The sequence below is a fragment of the Aphelocoma coerulescens genome, chromosome 1, assembly GCF_041296385.1.
Source record: "Aphelocoma coerulescens isolate FSJ_1873_10779 chromosome 1, UR_Acoe_1.0, whole genome shotgun sequence".
Taxonomy (NCBI): Eukaryota; Metazoa; Chordata; class Aves; order Passeriformes; family Corvidae; genus Aphelocoma; species Aphelocoma coerulescens.
The window spans coordinates 112,873,030-112,885,333 of NC_091013.1; the positions used below are offsets into that span (position 1 = coordinate 112,873,030).

A 12,304-nucleotide genomic window follows, 5' to 3' on the forward strand; every position below is an offset into this window, starting at 1 on the left:
CTCTTTAGACACAAAACCACTTCTGAAGCTCACGTCGTCCTTCCAGTCAGTGTTCACTGTGCTAGGGTTCTGAAGTAGGGGAATGTGGTAATGGATGCTGAAGTGCAAATCACATCAGCTCAGGACTCCTAGGAAAATCTTCCAGAAGTCATTGTTATGTGATTCATGTGCGTCATGTTGAGTGATTTTTCTGCCAGGTTGGAGTAGAATGCTTTAGCAGTATTTCTGTAGGTGAGAATGTCCTTAATCGAGAATGAAGTTGCTTCAGCTTGCAAAAATACACTCAGAAACTGTGACTATGAGGACTTCAACAGTCACTTAAACATTTAATGCAGAAAAACATGTTTGTGCAATAACAGTATCAGGAAGTTTATGTCACATTAAAGGCCAGGAACTGGAAAAAAACCACAAAAAATACAAGAGGTCCAGCATCAACCCCAGCTTGTCTATCAGATATTTTCTACTACATGTTTTACAATTTTGAACACACTTCATAGAGAAAACAGAAGAGAAAATATTCATGATTTTGGAAAAGAGATTGCTGAAACTTCTGCCTCGCTACTCGGGGTTCATGGTTTTCTCTGAATATTAGCAATGTGCTATTACTGTAGTTTTCCCCTTTTTCCTGAGGGAAAAAAAAAAAAAAAAAAGAAAGAAAAAGAAAAGAAAAAGCTTATTGTTAACAATATTAACATTTAAGTAATTCCAATTAACTTCGAAGTTTTGCATATAGAAAGGTGTAATTAGGGCCTTTTTCTCATTCAGCAGATGCTGGTTGAAGACTTTTTTTGAAGACAGGGTCAGTAGGGTAACAGCACTTCCTGCACAGAAATTGTTGTATCTCCAGAATGGGTCAGGGAGGACTAATAACTTGATTTCTCAATTCTTTTTCCTCTAGATAGAATGCATTTGGCTTCAAAGAAATCACACTGATGTAAAATTAGCACAAGTGAGAGCAAAAAAAGTGGGACTTCTGTCTGAAAGACTGCAGATTATTATATTACTCAAGAAATTCCAGAGACATTATAATAATGGGATCCGCCATGAATTACCCAGCAATTTCTTTTTTCCTGATATTGAGGCAATTAGAGAGAGAGAGAGAGAGAGAGAGAGAGAGATCTATTCCTGTTTTAGAACTCAACATGGCTGCAAGTCCCTACGCAGAAGCTGAAGCAGTCTTGAAGGAACAAAGATTTCATTCCTCCAACGACCAAGCCAGTGTATGCAAGCCACATACAGAAACAAATTACTTGGTCTGGAAAAACATTAATGTTCATTGATTCCTCTTCTCTCATTAAAGGAGATGGAGGGGGAGGGGAAGGACTGAGCTGTAACTGAAATTTGAGATGAAAAAGTTTGTCTGCATGTTTGCTCAGGAAGACAACTGAAGGTACACCTGACCCCTTCTGAGCTGAGCCATAATCCCAGTAAAACACAAACATTTCCTGACTTAGTTCTTTGAACAGAAAAAAAAGGACAAACATTAATGACTTTAATGATCATCACATATTCAGAGCATGATTTAACTGCAGCAGATGTGTTACACACAAAAGTAGTCACTTATAGAAAGGTGAATTTCACTCAGCACATGCTGACTCCCTTCAAGAGTAGTCCCATAAATTTTTGGGGTTTATTTCACTACTACTGCCTTAAAATGTCTGCAATAATTCTGACTAAATCAGGTTCACAATCATTGACCTATACATGAGGTACAATGTGTTCCTATAAACAATTCCATTTTGTGTTTCTTGGTTTCAATTTCGTTGTTCTTTATACCTACAAACAAGTAGGTGCTGTATGGAATTGTGAAATCTTCAATCAAACCTTTAATCTTAAAAAATTCAAAATTGAAAGATCTTTAAAAATTAAACAAAATTAATTTAGCTTTTTACTGGTGCTGCACATTGCCACTGTATTCATTGCTATCTGATTCCCCTACTTGTGTACTCCTAGAGTTCATGAACAATAATTCCAGGGATACCAGAGTAGGGTTCAGAGCATGGTTTTGGACTCTTCAAATTTCCATTCCTTTAGATCATGAAAGAAATCATGCTGGACCTCTGGGAAATATGTTTTGCTTCTTTGTGCTGTACAAAGGTAACATGAGTGTAAACTGGAAGAGCTTCAGAATACCACATAAAAATGTTTCATGGGGAAGGGAAGGGAAGGGAAGGGAAGGGAAGGGAAGGGAAGGGAAGGGAAGGGAAGGGAAGGGAAGGGAAGGGAAGGGAAGGGAAGGGAAGGGAAGGGAAGGGAAGGGAAGGGAAGGGAAGGGAAGGGAAGGGAAGGGAAGGGAAGGGAAGGGAAGGGAAGGGAAGGGAAGGGAAGGGAAGGGAAGGGAAGGGAAGGGAAGGGAAGGGAAGGGAAGGGAAGGGAAGGGAAGGGAAGGGAAGGGAAGGGAAGGGAAGGGAAGGGAAGGGAAGGGAAGGTGCTATTCATATGAGGCAGATGAGCCTGTATGTCAGTTGAAGCCTTTTTTTCCTTCTACCTTGGTTCTTGTTGCTTGGGTGATATCACCAGATGGAACACGCATTTGCTTGATCCTGCCACAGTCCTGAGCCACTGTTCTCATCAGCTCTGATAAATGGTATGGGAACCAAAGAAATAAATGGTTTCAGCATTGCAGATTATTGTTCTCAGTTTAAGTTACAAACTTTTTACTTCCCCGTATGACCTTAAAAACTCATATAATACCTTCCAGGCAAAAACCTAGGGACAAGAGACTAATGGCTGTAATGAACACAAGGTTCAAGCACTCTCCTCTCAACAGTTTTGGGAACCATTCTCACCTCTGCAGCTCTAGTAAACAGTGAAATATTTAGTAGGCTGAGAGGCATTCCTTAATATATGACAGGCCCTGTTTTATCCTGCAAAGTCTGCCAGAGCTTGAGGCAGAAAGCATCTGGTTTGTCTTCTGAAAAGCATCACATGTAACAGGTAGCAAGAAGGGTTCTACAAGCAGTGTTAATTAACTGGAGGCTGAAACAATATAAAATGCATGTCTAAATATACAACATGATTTCTCCAGATTGTGAACTCCAGCTCACATTTTGAGACCGAATGCCTGACACTTTTCCTTCCAAATTGTTAATCGCACCACTGGAATGCAATTAGCCACAATTCTACCGTGCACATGAAGGGGTTTCTGCACAATGGGCTACCATAATTTGATCCTGAGGTTTCTGAGGAAAAGGAGGAATCAAACTCTTCCTTAGAAACTAGTTTACTTTTTTTTGAAAGGGAATATTTCTGAAGTTTTGTAAGGGTCGTAGATCTTCTACTTAAATATATTGTTTAAAACAGAATTAATGTTCTAAGCAAGGAAATTTACCTTCCCCACTGTGCTGGTTTCAGCTGGGGGGTTAAACCATGACACCCACATCACAGGTCCTGCAAAGCAGAATTCAGAAGGTCAGACTTTCATCCTGCAATAGATCTTTCCTTTCATAAGTTCATCAAAGAATATTTTCTTTTTTTTTTTTTTTCCTCCCTGAAACTAGATTTAAGGTTTCTATACAATGTATTGTAGTGTTCCCATTCTTCAGACATTTTTAAAGAACTCGATAGGTTTTGGCCAAAACTCCATTTGTCAGAGGCAGCAGGCTCTATTACTTACTGGATATAAGACATTTAATTAGTGTCTTAAAAGAATTATGAGCAACTCAACCCAAGCTGAATAGAGCACTTCGATTTCTATATATAATAGGCCCCAAACTGATGTAGAGTATGGATTAATCTCTCTCATCACATAAAGAATTGTATTTTTCCTTTGTGTTTTTATACAGTCTTAATAACTTGGCCATCATGCACATGCACACAAAATACTTAAATAGATGTTTAATGGCTAATTCCTTTCCTAACCAAAGTATTAAAGTTATGATGAATACACCGATTTGAACTTGTTCCATTCTCTAATTTGCTCCTCTGAAAGAGCTTGAATCATATTCAAAATCCAGTGCTGAAATCTTTATTATTTATTTCAAAGACATCGTTTACTTTGGAGTTGGCCACTTCTACAAAGACTGTGTGAGATGAACTTCTCCTGACTCTACAAAAGTCATGGCTAGAAACTCAGACAAAATTTCTATAACAGAATCAGATTATTTCAGGGTTTCAGAAATAAAGAAACTAGGAGTGCCTGAGGAGTTTGCTGAAGACTTTAGGAGATATTTCACAAAATTCCTCTGCCCACAGCCACAGACATTCTCCATTAACCACTTACAGCAAACCCCTCCCCTATTCTCTTGATGATCCAGCAGGATCAGACTCCATGTCTTGCAGCAAATCCCTGGTACTTCTGTTCCCAGTCTGCATCCTCAAGCTATGAAAGTGAAGATGAAATTTGAGCCTTTCCAGCCCATTTTTCTTGTTCTGGCATTCTGATTCTTGTTAAATTCTTGGTCTTAGCAACTCTCTTGGTCACTATTAGTGCTTGCCAGAGCCTAGTCATGTTGGCCTCCTGTTTGTAGTTTCATGGATTGCCATCACTCTCCCAATCATCTCCTAAATTTTAAAGATTAGTGACATCTTTATTTTCTGGTATCTTCTCACAGAAGCCACCTGTGTTTGTTAAAAACACACACATACAAAACATCACCTTAGAATAGGCTACCTAAAGTTATGAGACATTATATTTAATGTGGTTTAGGTCTATCAAGCTCATGATTTGGAAAAATTTATCTGAAAATATCCGAGGTTCAACAGAAGACTTACTGAGGATTACAGAATGGTGCTATTTACAGAATAAGAGATTAAACTGCAGGAATGAGAAAAACCCAATCAGATTTTGAGTATCTGCCACAGCTGGATTAATCCTAAAACTGTTCTTTGTTCCACTTAAATACTCATCATTAACTGTGTTTTAATGTTCTGGTACTTAGAAGTTTTATATGTTGTTTCCTGTCAGACAGTGTATCTAAATTCCTTTTTTTTTTTTGAGAGTTATATAAATTGCAAGACATAATTGTATCATAAAAATAATTTGGAGGAGGGTGTATTTAAATATTTACTTAATAGTCTTGATAAGTATGTGATAATTAAAGTATTCTGAAGGAGTAAAAGCCAATAGAGGAACACCTAATTAATAAAAATGGAAAATACAATCTGGTATTTATCAATAGCTGAATTACTATAGAGTCATGCAGTTTCTCCTCAATATCTTTAAGGAATATAAGAGCACTGACATCTGACTGGTATAAGACAAATCAAGAAGGCAAGATAGCAAATGGAGAAGATACTTTACCTATAATTCTTCTGTAAACAGGGGCTCTCTAAAATGCTTGGAGTTCATTTTATATGCCACTTTCTTTCTATTAAGAGAGCTTGGATGATGTGAGGGTCACTTGCATTAATGAGCCAAACATGGAGAAACTTCAATCTCTGTTCCTTCATAAGTTGTTCACCGGGAGTCAGCTATACCGATTTAAGAAAATGAGCAAAGAAAAGGTAATAAGGTAATATATGGATTGGTTTTTTACTTCTTTTTTTTTATTCTAACACTGCTGTAAGTATTACCTATAGAAATACATCAGACTCACACTGACTTTTTCAAATGAAAGACAGGTTTTGCAGCTGACAACACACATACAAAAAAAAAAAAAAACAATAGAGCAAAGAAGGCAAACAGAACTTTCTCTGTGGAGTTTTATTTGATTTGGGATATAGTTCTTTTCTTTCAACTAATACAATCCAAACGTTGGTCTTTAAAAGTTGACTATAAAAGCCTGTCTTTTATGGTCACAGGGCAACATCTATCATACACTTATAATCTTGCTCACTGAAGAAAAAAGGATCATTTCCCACTTTTGTGTTTATCCTATTTTGTTTCACCACTATTGGCAATAATTTTACAGTAAGCCACATATCTGAAACATAATTCTTTACAAAATTCAGCAAATCCACAGTATCCATACTTGTTCTTCCTATATACCCATATTTTTCTTCTTACATAAAATAACCCCCAGCCCCCCACATATTTATTTACAACAATATTTTCTTAAAAGCTGTAGGTTTTTGTTGTTGCATTTCCCAAAGAAGTCCTAACTATGGCTTTGAGCTGGATATTAGGAGCAGTAATTTCATTATACCTGATTTTCTACAGGTTGTGCAGACTGTTGTACAGGTTGTGAAATCTGTAAATTTTTAGCTAGTAAACTGAATCCCCTTCTAATAAGGCACAAGTGGGTGCATTGTAAGGTGCAGTAGAACCTTGATGACACAGATGGATGATAGCAATAAACTGCATTTTGACTTTGGTATTCTATAACTCTGCAGTTCTACAGTATTCCACCTGGGCATCTCAAGGCACTTCCCAGAATATCAACTTTGCTTGCTAATGTTCCTGTTTTAAATCAAGGAAGCATCATCATGAATAACTTTTTACAGGCAAACAAATGGACAGATTAAAAGAATCCAATCCCTAAAAATTTCAGAGAGCTTTTGATTTGGTCACTATGGCTTGGATATGACCAGGTAAGGACCAGCACTTCCTTACCTGTGTCACCATGGGTTAGAACCTTAGTTTTTACATACCAGCATAATATGTTAACCATCACCAATTCAAAGGTGTTTAGCTGCAATAGAGGACATCTCCCCAAAGATACAAAACCACATAGATTCCCATTGTTAATATTTCATAAATAGAAAAGTTTCCCTTGTTACTCAGGTTAAGAAATGAACAATATTTGACTTGAGCTGTTAGTGAATTTTATATATGCATTCAAACTTGCACAGACAGCAAGGACACATTAGCTAGGAAACACAATGAATCCAGCAAGTTTGAATTAAAAATCATTTATTGCCATTGTACAGAGGCAAGGTTGAAGAGAATTGCTATTTTAGGCAGCCTCCAGGTTTCTTGGAGACAAAGGTGTGTATCTGCATAACCTTGTCCTTGTCATCTGCATAACCTTCAGACCTGAGCTGTTTAAGTTTAAATTAATTGGAAAAGATAAATGAAACATATGTTTAGCATTCCTTAACCCTCACCCTGCCACAGGACCAGTTGCAGTACTATAGCTCAGTTGACCAGAAGCATTTTCATCTAATTTATCTTCATATACTTACACTCAAACAAACAAAAAAAAAAAACCAGCAATAAGGGCTTTTAGGAAAATAAACATATATCCTTTCAGTTTTGGCACCCAGTTCCAACATATTGCTATAAAACAATACTGTCAGGGCATAGGCAATATGGTTAGCAGAAATAAATGGTTGTTATTGTGATTTTTTTTTCTTCATTTGAAAGGGGAAATATTAATAACAAATCATGCTTCTTAGGAATATATACCTGTCAGAGGTAAAAACCTCCAGACCTAAACTTCACCATTGTTATCATTGCTTTGGGACTCCTTTTTAAGATCACTTTCTTCCTTTCAGAAAATAACCAAGCCTCTTTTCTAAGTATACAAAAATAGATACATATTGATTTTGGATATTTTTTTCCCCTCTCCACACCCCCACCAGGCTGGATGAAAACTGGTTCTGTTTTAATTAGCTGGTAATCTACTGAACAAATTGATTTTCAAAATAATTTTTACAATGGCTCAGATATTTTGAGTTGCCTCCAAATTGCAGTTTGGGTAGAAACCAACTCTATAACTCATGACTGCATTAAATTAACTTTCCATCTTTTTTTTATTTTCTTTGTCCTTTTTCTTCTTGAATGAAGCAATGGTGTACTCCTGCAAATACTTCTTACTGAGTTTGCAAGTGTGTCTTTTTCTAATGCTTTAAAATCAGTTTAATATTTTAGAATTCAGTTGCTGAAAAGATTGAATTGGACAGGGGGTAAAGAAGACACAAGACACATCCATTCAAACAATCTCATGGCATGTTTATCAATGAATGGATCCAGTCTTTCTCTTCTGTGACGTGGTAAAAGTTAATATTCCCATGCAGCAGGCTGAGGAATGAATTCTGCCTGCTGCAATCTACTACTGAGTATCATCTAGGTGTTTGCACAACACATCAGACAGACAGTTTCAAGAATAATACACTTTCACAATACATATTATCCCAGTCCCTTTGCTGTGATGATATGTGCTGTGCTAAGCCCTTATCTACAGCCTAGGAGGTGCCTTCTCCTGCCAAAATCCAGCAACTTGCAAACAGAGATGAAGGGAAGATATTACTGTGTTTTGTTCCTTAAACTGCTACAACGCAAAGAAAATTTGGAGTATTTGTTTCCTTCCTGTAAAATTATATATATGTGTGTGTATCTGTCACTGCTACAGAAAGTGATATATTGTTCCTAAAAATAGGTCATAAATTGAACACTGCGCTTCAGCCTGCATAGCTTAAATTCAGCTAAGCTTTTTTTTTCCTGAAAATCAAGCCCATTGTTTTTCTCCTTCATAAATGCCAATCCACATTCCAACCTTTTTTGTGGAACAACATCTGCTGCACAAAATTTAATATAGATCAGCAGATCCAAGTATGTGCAGCCCAATTTGCAGGGATATTTTTTCAAATGGCAGTCCTCTTTTAAAAAGTTAAGAAAGCAAACTGACTTATACAACTAGAAGACTCTTTATTTCTCTCCTTACCAAGCATTTTTTGCTTTTTAAAGAACACTATTTTTCTTAACTCCAATACAGTCTCATAGGTAGCATTAGGTCATTACTTCATTTAAAATATAGCTCCCCAATTTTAAGGATTAACAGTATTTTCAAATCATCTAATCTTTTACTAAACAGATGGTATCTATTATACTAAGAAAAAATGGATGTTATTATAGTGCAAATATTTTTGGCACCTAATCAAAATGTCCATTTTAAATTTTTCTGAGGTAAAGAAGAAATTATACACACTTTTCAAGTGTCATTGTATGAAAGTACAAAATTTCACTCATTAAAATTCTTGTTTTCCATCATCTTCTACTTTCACTTTTTAGTGTAAAATTATAAAGTATCTAAAAGATGAAATCACATAAATATTAAAAAAATAAATAATCACAGTTTGCAAATTATTCTGTGTTCTGTATATTCTGTAACCTGCGTTTCACTTGAAAAAAATATTAATGGTAGGGATTGGGTATTGCTTGCTTTACCTTTTGAGTTCAGAATAGAGGGTATCACACTGTTCTTTTGGAATTTGTATAAATCAAATGACTAGGTTAAATAATCATGTTCCTTATAGAGCCTTTGTTTCTCCAATAGTCCTCCTTATAGGAAACACGTAACTCATGTTGAAGACAGTAAAAATGAACCTGGTCCAAATTTTATAAGCAATCCATTTTCAAATTAAATTTTTAAAAAACAATTCCTACTTTATATGTATTTATATTCCTGATTGATATAATTCTGAAATCTGTTATAATAATTTACCAGATCCACCTATACAACATCTCCTCGAAACAGAAAAACATTGACACATTTAAAACAACATCAGTGATTTTTTGCTGCAGATAGAATATTATGGATTCAAAAGTATCACCTGTTTTTCTAACAAGGAGATGGTGTGAAGGGAGAAGTAAATTAGGCTCCTTACCAACCTAATGCAATGGTGAGCTGCTATGGAGATCATTTCAGCTACCCAAGTAATATGTTTCCTATTCTGAAGATTGTGAGGGAGAATGAGAGGCTTTTGTGTCAGATCTGTTAATGTTCACAGTGCCAAGGAAACCTCCTTTCAACTTCTAGTAGCAGACAGAGCCCAAAACATTGGCTGGCATGAACAAGCTCACCTGCAAGCATTGCTGTTCTCAGATGTTCCTCATAGCCCTGCCTGCTTTTTTAGGACTGACACCTGCTTGTGGACCTATCTGACCTTCTAAATGATCACTCTACATCTTGCATGTTCATAACTGCAGCTTCTTATGAGAGCAGAACTGGAAATGGAATGGAGTTGTCATGCACTGCTTGGTCAAATCATCGAGGCAAGCCAGATCCTCCAGCACATCAGTGTGGCAAATTCCCTGGTGGTGGAGTGCACCAGTGCCCCATTCTCACAACCCTGGTCCTTGAGAACAGCCTGGCCATGCCTTGCTGCCTGTGCATTCAGGTTTCCTCCAAAACCACAGGCAAAGAGCCAGCAGTGCTGCACCTCTAGAGGTCTCCTGATGGCAGCGAGGAGGGAATTGGAGCTGAGGGCTGGGTGACAGAGCCTTCCCTTGTGCATTCCGGAAAGAGCTGGTGCCCATGGGCAGTGGGGAGATGGCACCCAGTGCTGCAGGCTCTGCCTCTGGCTCTCAGTGGCTACTGGGTCTGCACCAGTGGAGGACTCGTGCTGAGCCAGTGACCTTGCTAACTTACAGGCTACTTACAGAGCAGCATAAGACATTAGAGGGTCATAATTTTTTCACTTTCAAACAGATTCCCAAAACCCTTATTTTCAGGAAATTTTTAGTTTGGTTGCTATTTGCAGTTATTTCAATAGGAAAAGCAGCCTTACATTTTAGTGAGCAGCTGAAGGAAGGAATTAAAACAAATTTAGTTTGTAGCAAAGATCCCATTGCTATCTGTGTTTATTTTAAAATGTTTGTTTACTGCTTTCAATTGCTAGTGATTTTATCCATTGGTGGAATGTTGCTGTTAGATCCTGTCCTTTCTGACTTTTTCATGCCTGCTCCAGTTCAGGTGTCCTGAATTTTGATCTAGATATTTAATTTATACCATAGTATCAAGGGGACTGCCATGGTTTAACCCCAGCCAGCAAACAAGTACCAGGCAGCCACTTGCTCACTCCCCATCAGCGGGATTGGGGAGGGAATCAGAAGGGTAAAAGCTGGAAAACTCAAGTGTTGAGATAAAGAGAGTTTAATAGGGAAAGAAAAAGCCATGCACCCAAACAAAGCAGAAAAGAAATTCACTCACTACTTCCCATGGTTGGGCAGGTGTTCAGCCATCTCCAGGAGATCAAGGCCCCATCACATGTGACTGTGGCTTGGGAAGACAAATGGCATCACTGCAAATGTCTTCTTCCTTCTGTCCCACACTTTATACAGTGACCATCATGTCATATGGCCTGGAGCACCCCTTTGGTCAGTTTGGGTCACCCACCCTGTGTGTCTTCCCAACATCCCACGTACCCCCAGCCTCCCTGCCAATCTGGCACTATGAAAAGCAGAAAATGCCTTTGCTCTGTGCAAGCTCTGCTCAGCAATAACAAAAATGTCTCTGTATTATCAGCCCTGTGTTCAGCACAAATCCAAAACACAGCCCCATACCAGCCACTGTGAAGAAATCTAACTCTACCCCATCCAAAACCAGCACACATAAAAGGAAGTAAGAGAAGGGAAACACAGACACTGAATGAAAAATTAATCCACCAGCACTGAAATACTTTTTGGGTACTAAAAGTAGTTTTCTTCTCTGAGCTTACTAGAAATGTCTCTACAGACTTTATGAGTGACCTGGACTGTGTTATAGTCTGTCAGGAAGAACTATTATCCAAAGATCAGCACATCCTTCATCAGTGATAGAAGCAGCTCACAGACCTCCAAATGCTTTCAGTGAAGCAAAGCTGGAAAACAAGTGCCCAAGTGCTCTCTAAAAAAAAAAAAAAAAAGACAACAAAGAAAGGAAATAAAAGCTCCACCACCCTCTTTAATTTTAGTGGTATATGTAATTTATTCTTGATGGAAAAGTAGCTGTTTTCAAATTGTGCCCCTGTCCTTTGCTTATCCACCACTTCACTGGTCAAACCTAGCAAACACCACCCTACATAAAGGAATACAGTCAAAAAGGCTTTATTTTGCATGCACAGATGTCTCTAATCTCTCCAGCAGTATTTACCAAGATACATACCTGGCAACTTTTGTTCTGAAGCATGTTGTGGCTGCCACTTCTCTTGTTAGCTTTTTGTGTGTTTGGAAATGCCTTTTGAGCATGACTGCATCCTATTCTCTTCATTAGAGATGTATCTGTGCAGCATTCCCTGCCCCAGCTGCAATTATTTAGCCGTTTTCTGCCACCTCATTTTTGACTTAGGGGGCCCTGCCGTCCAAATGAAATTTTAATGAAGGCTTGAGGATGTGCTTGTGCATTGTAGAGTTCCACTGCAGTCCCACAAAGAACATGAATTGAATACTCACAGTTAGTGGGTAAGTGTTGTGTTATTACTTTTTAAAAGGAACAAATGTTGGCATATGGTGAATGGTCTGCCAACTCCACTTTGCCCAGTACTTTTGTCACTGCCCCACATGCATTTCTGTGCAATTTCTTCCTGCTGTCTAATCTGCCTAAGATGACCAGAATCCCACACATCAAGAGAAAACTATACAACTTGAATTTGTCACCCAGCCTTCTTACTTCTGCTAACCCTGTCACCACTGCACTTTGTTTTTTCAGAAAGGCAAAATTTC

At 37.9% G+C, this 12,304-nt stretch overlaps 1 long non-coding RNA gene across 1 annotated transcript; it reads right to left on the reverse strand.

Moving 5' to 3' along the window:
• Positions 1-368: 368 nt before the first annotated feature.
• LOC138119932 (uncharacterized) lies at positions 369-11,873 on the reverse strand. The gene is made up of 6 exons (XR_011155680.1): positions 11,748-11,873; positions 10,815-10,883; positions 5,243-5,412; positions 3,332-3,390; positions 2,489-2,577; positions 369-625 (listed from the first exon to the last, which is right to left on the reverse strand). It is a non-coding gene; the product is annotated as an uncharacterized lncRNA (long non-coding RNA).
• Between the last annotated feature and the right edge of the window lie 431 nt (positions 11,874-12,304).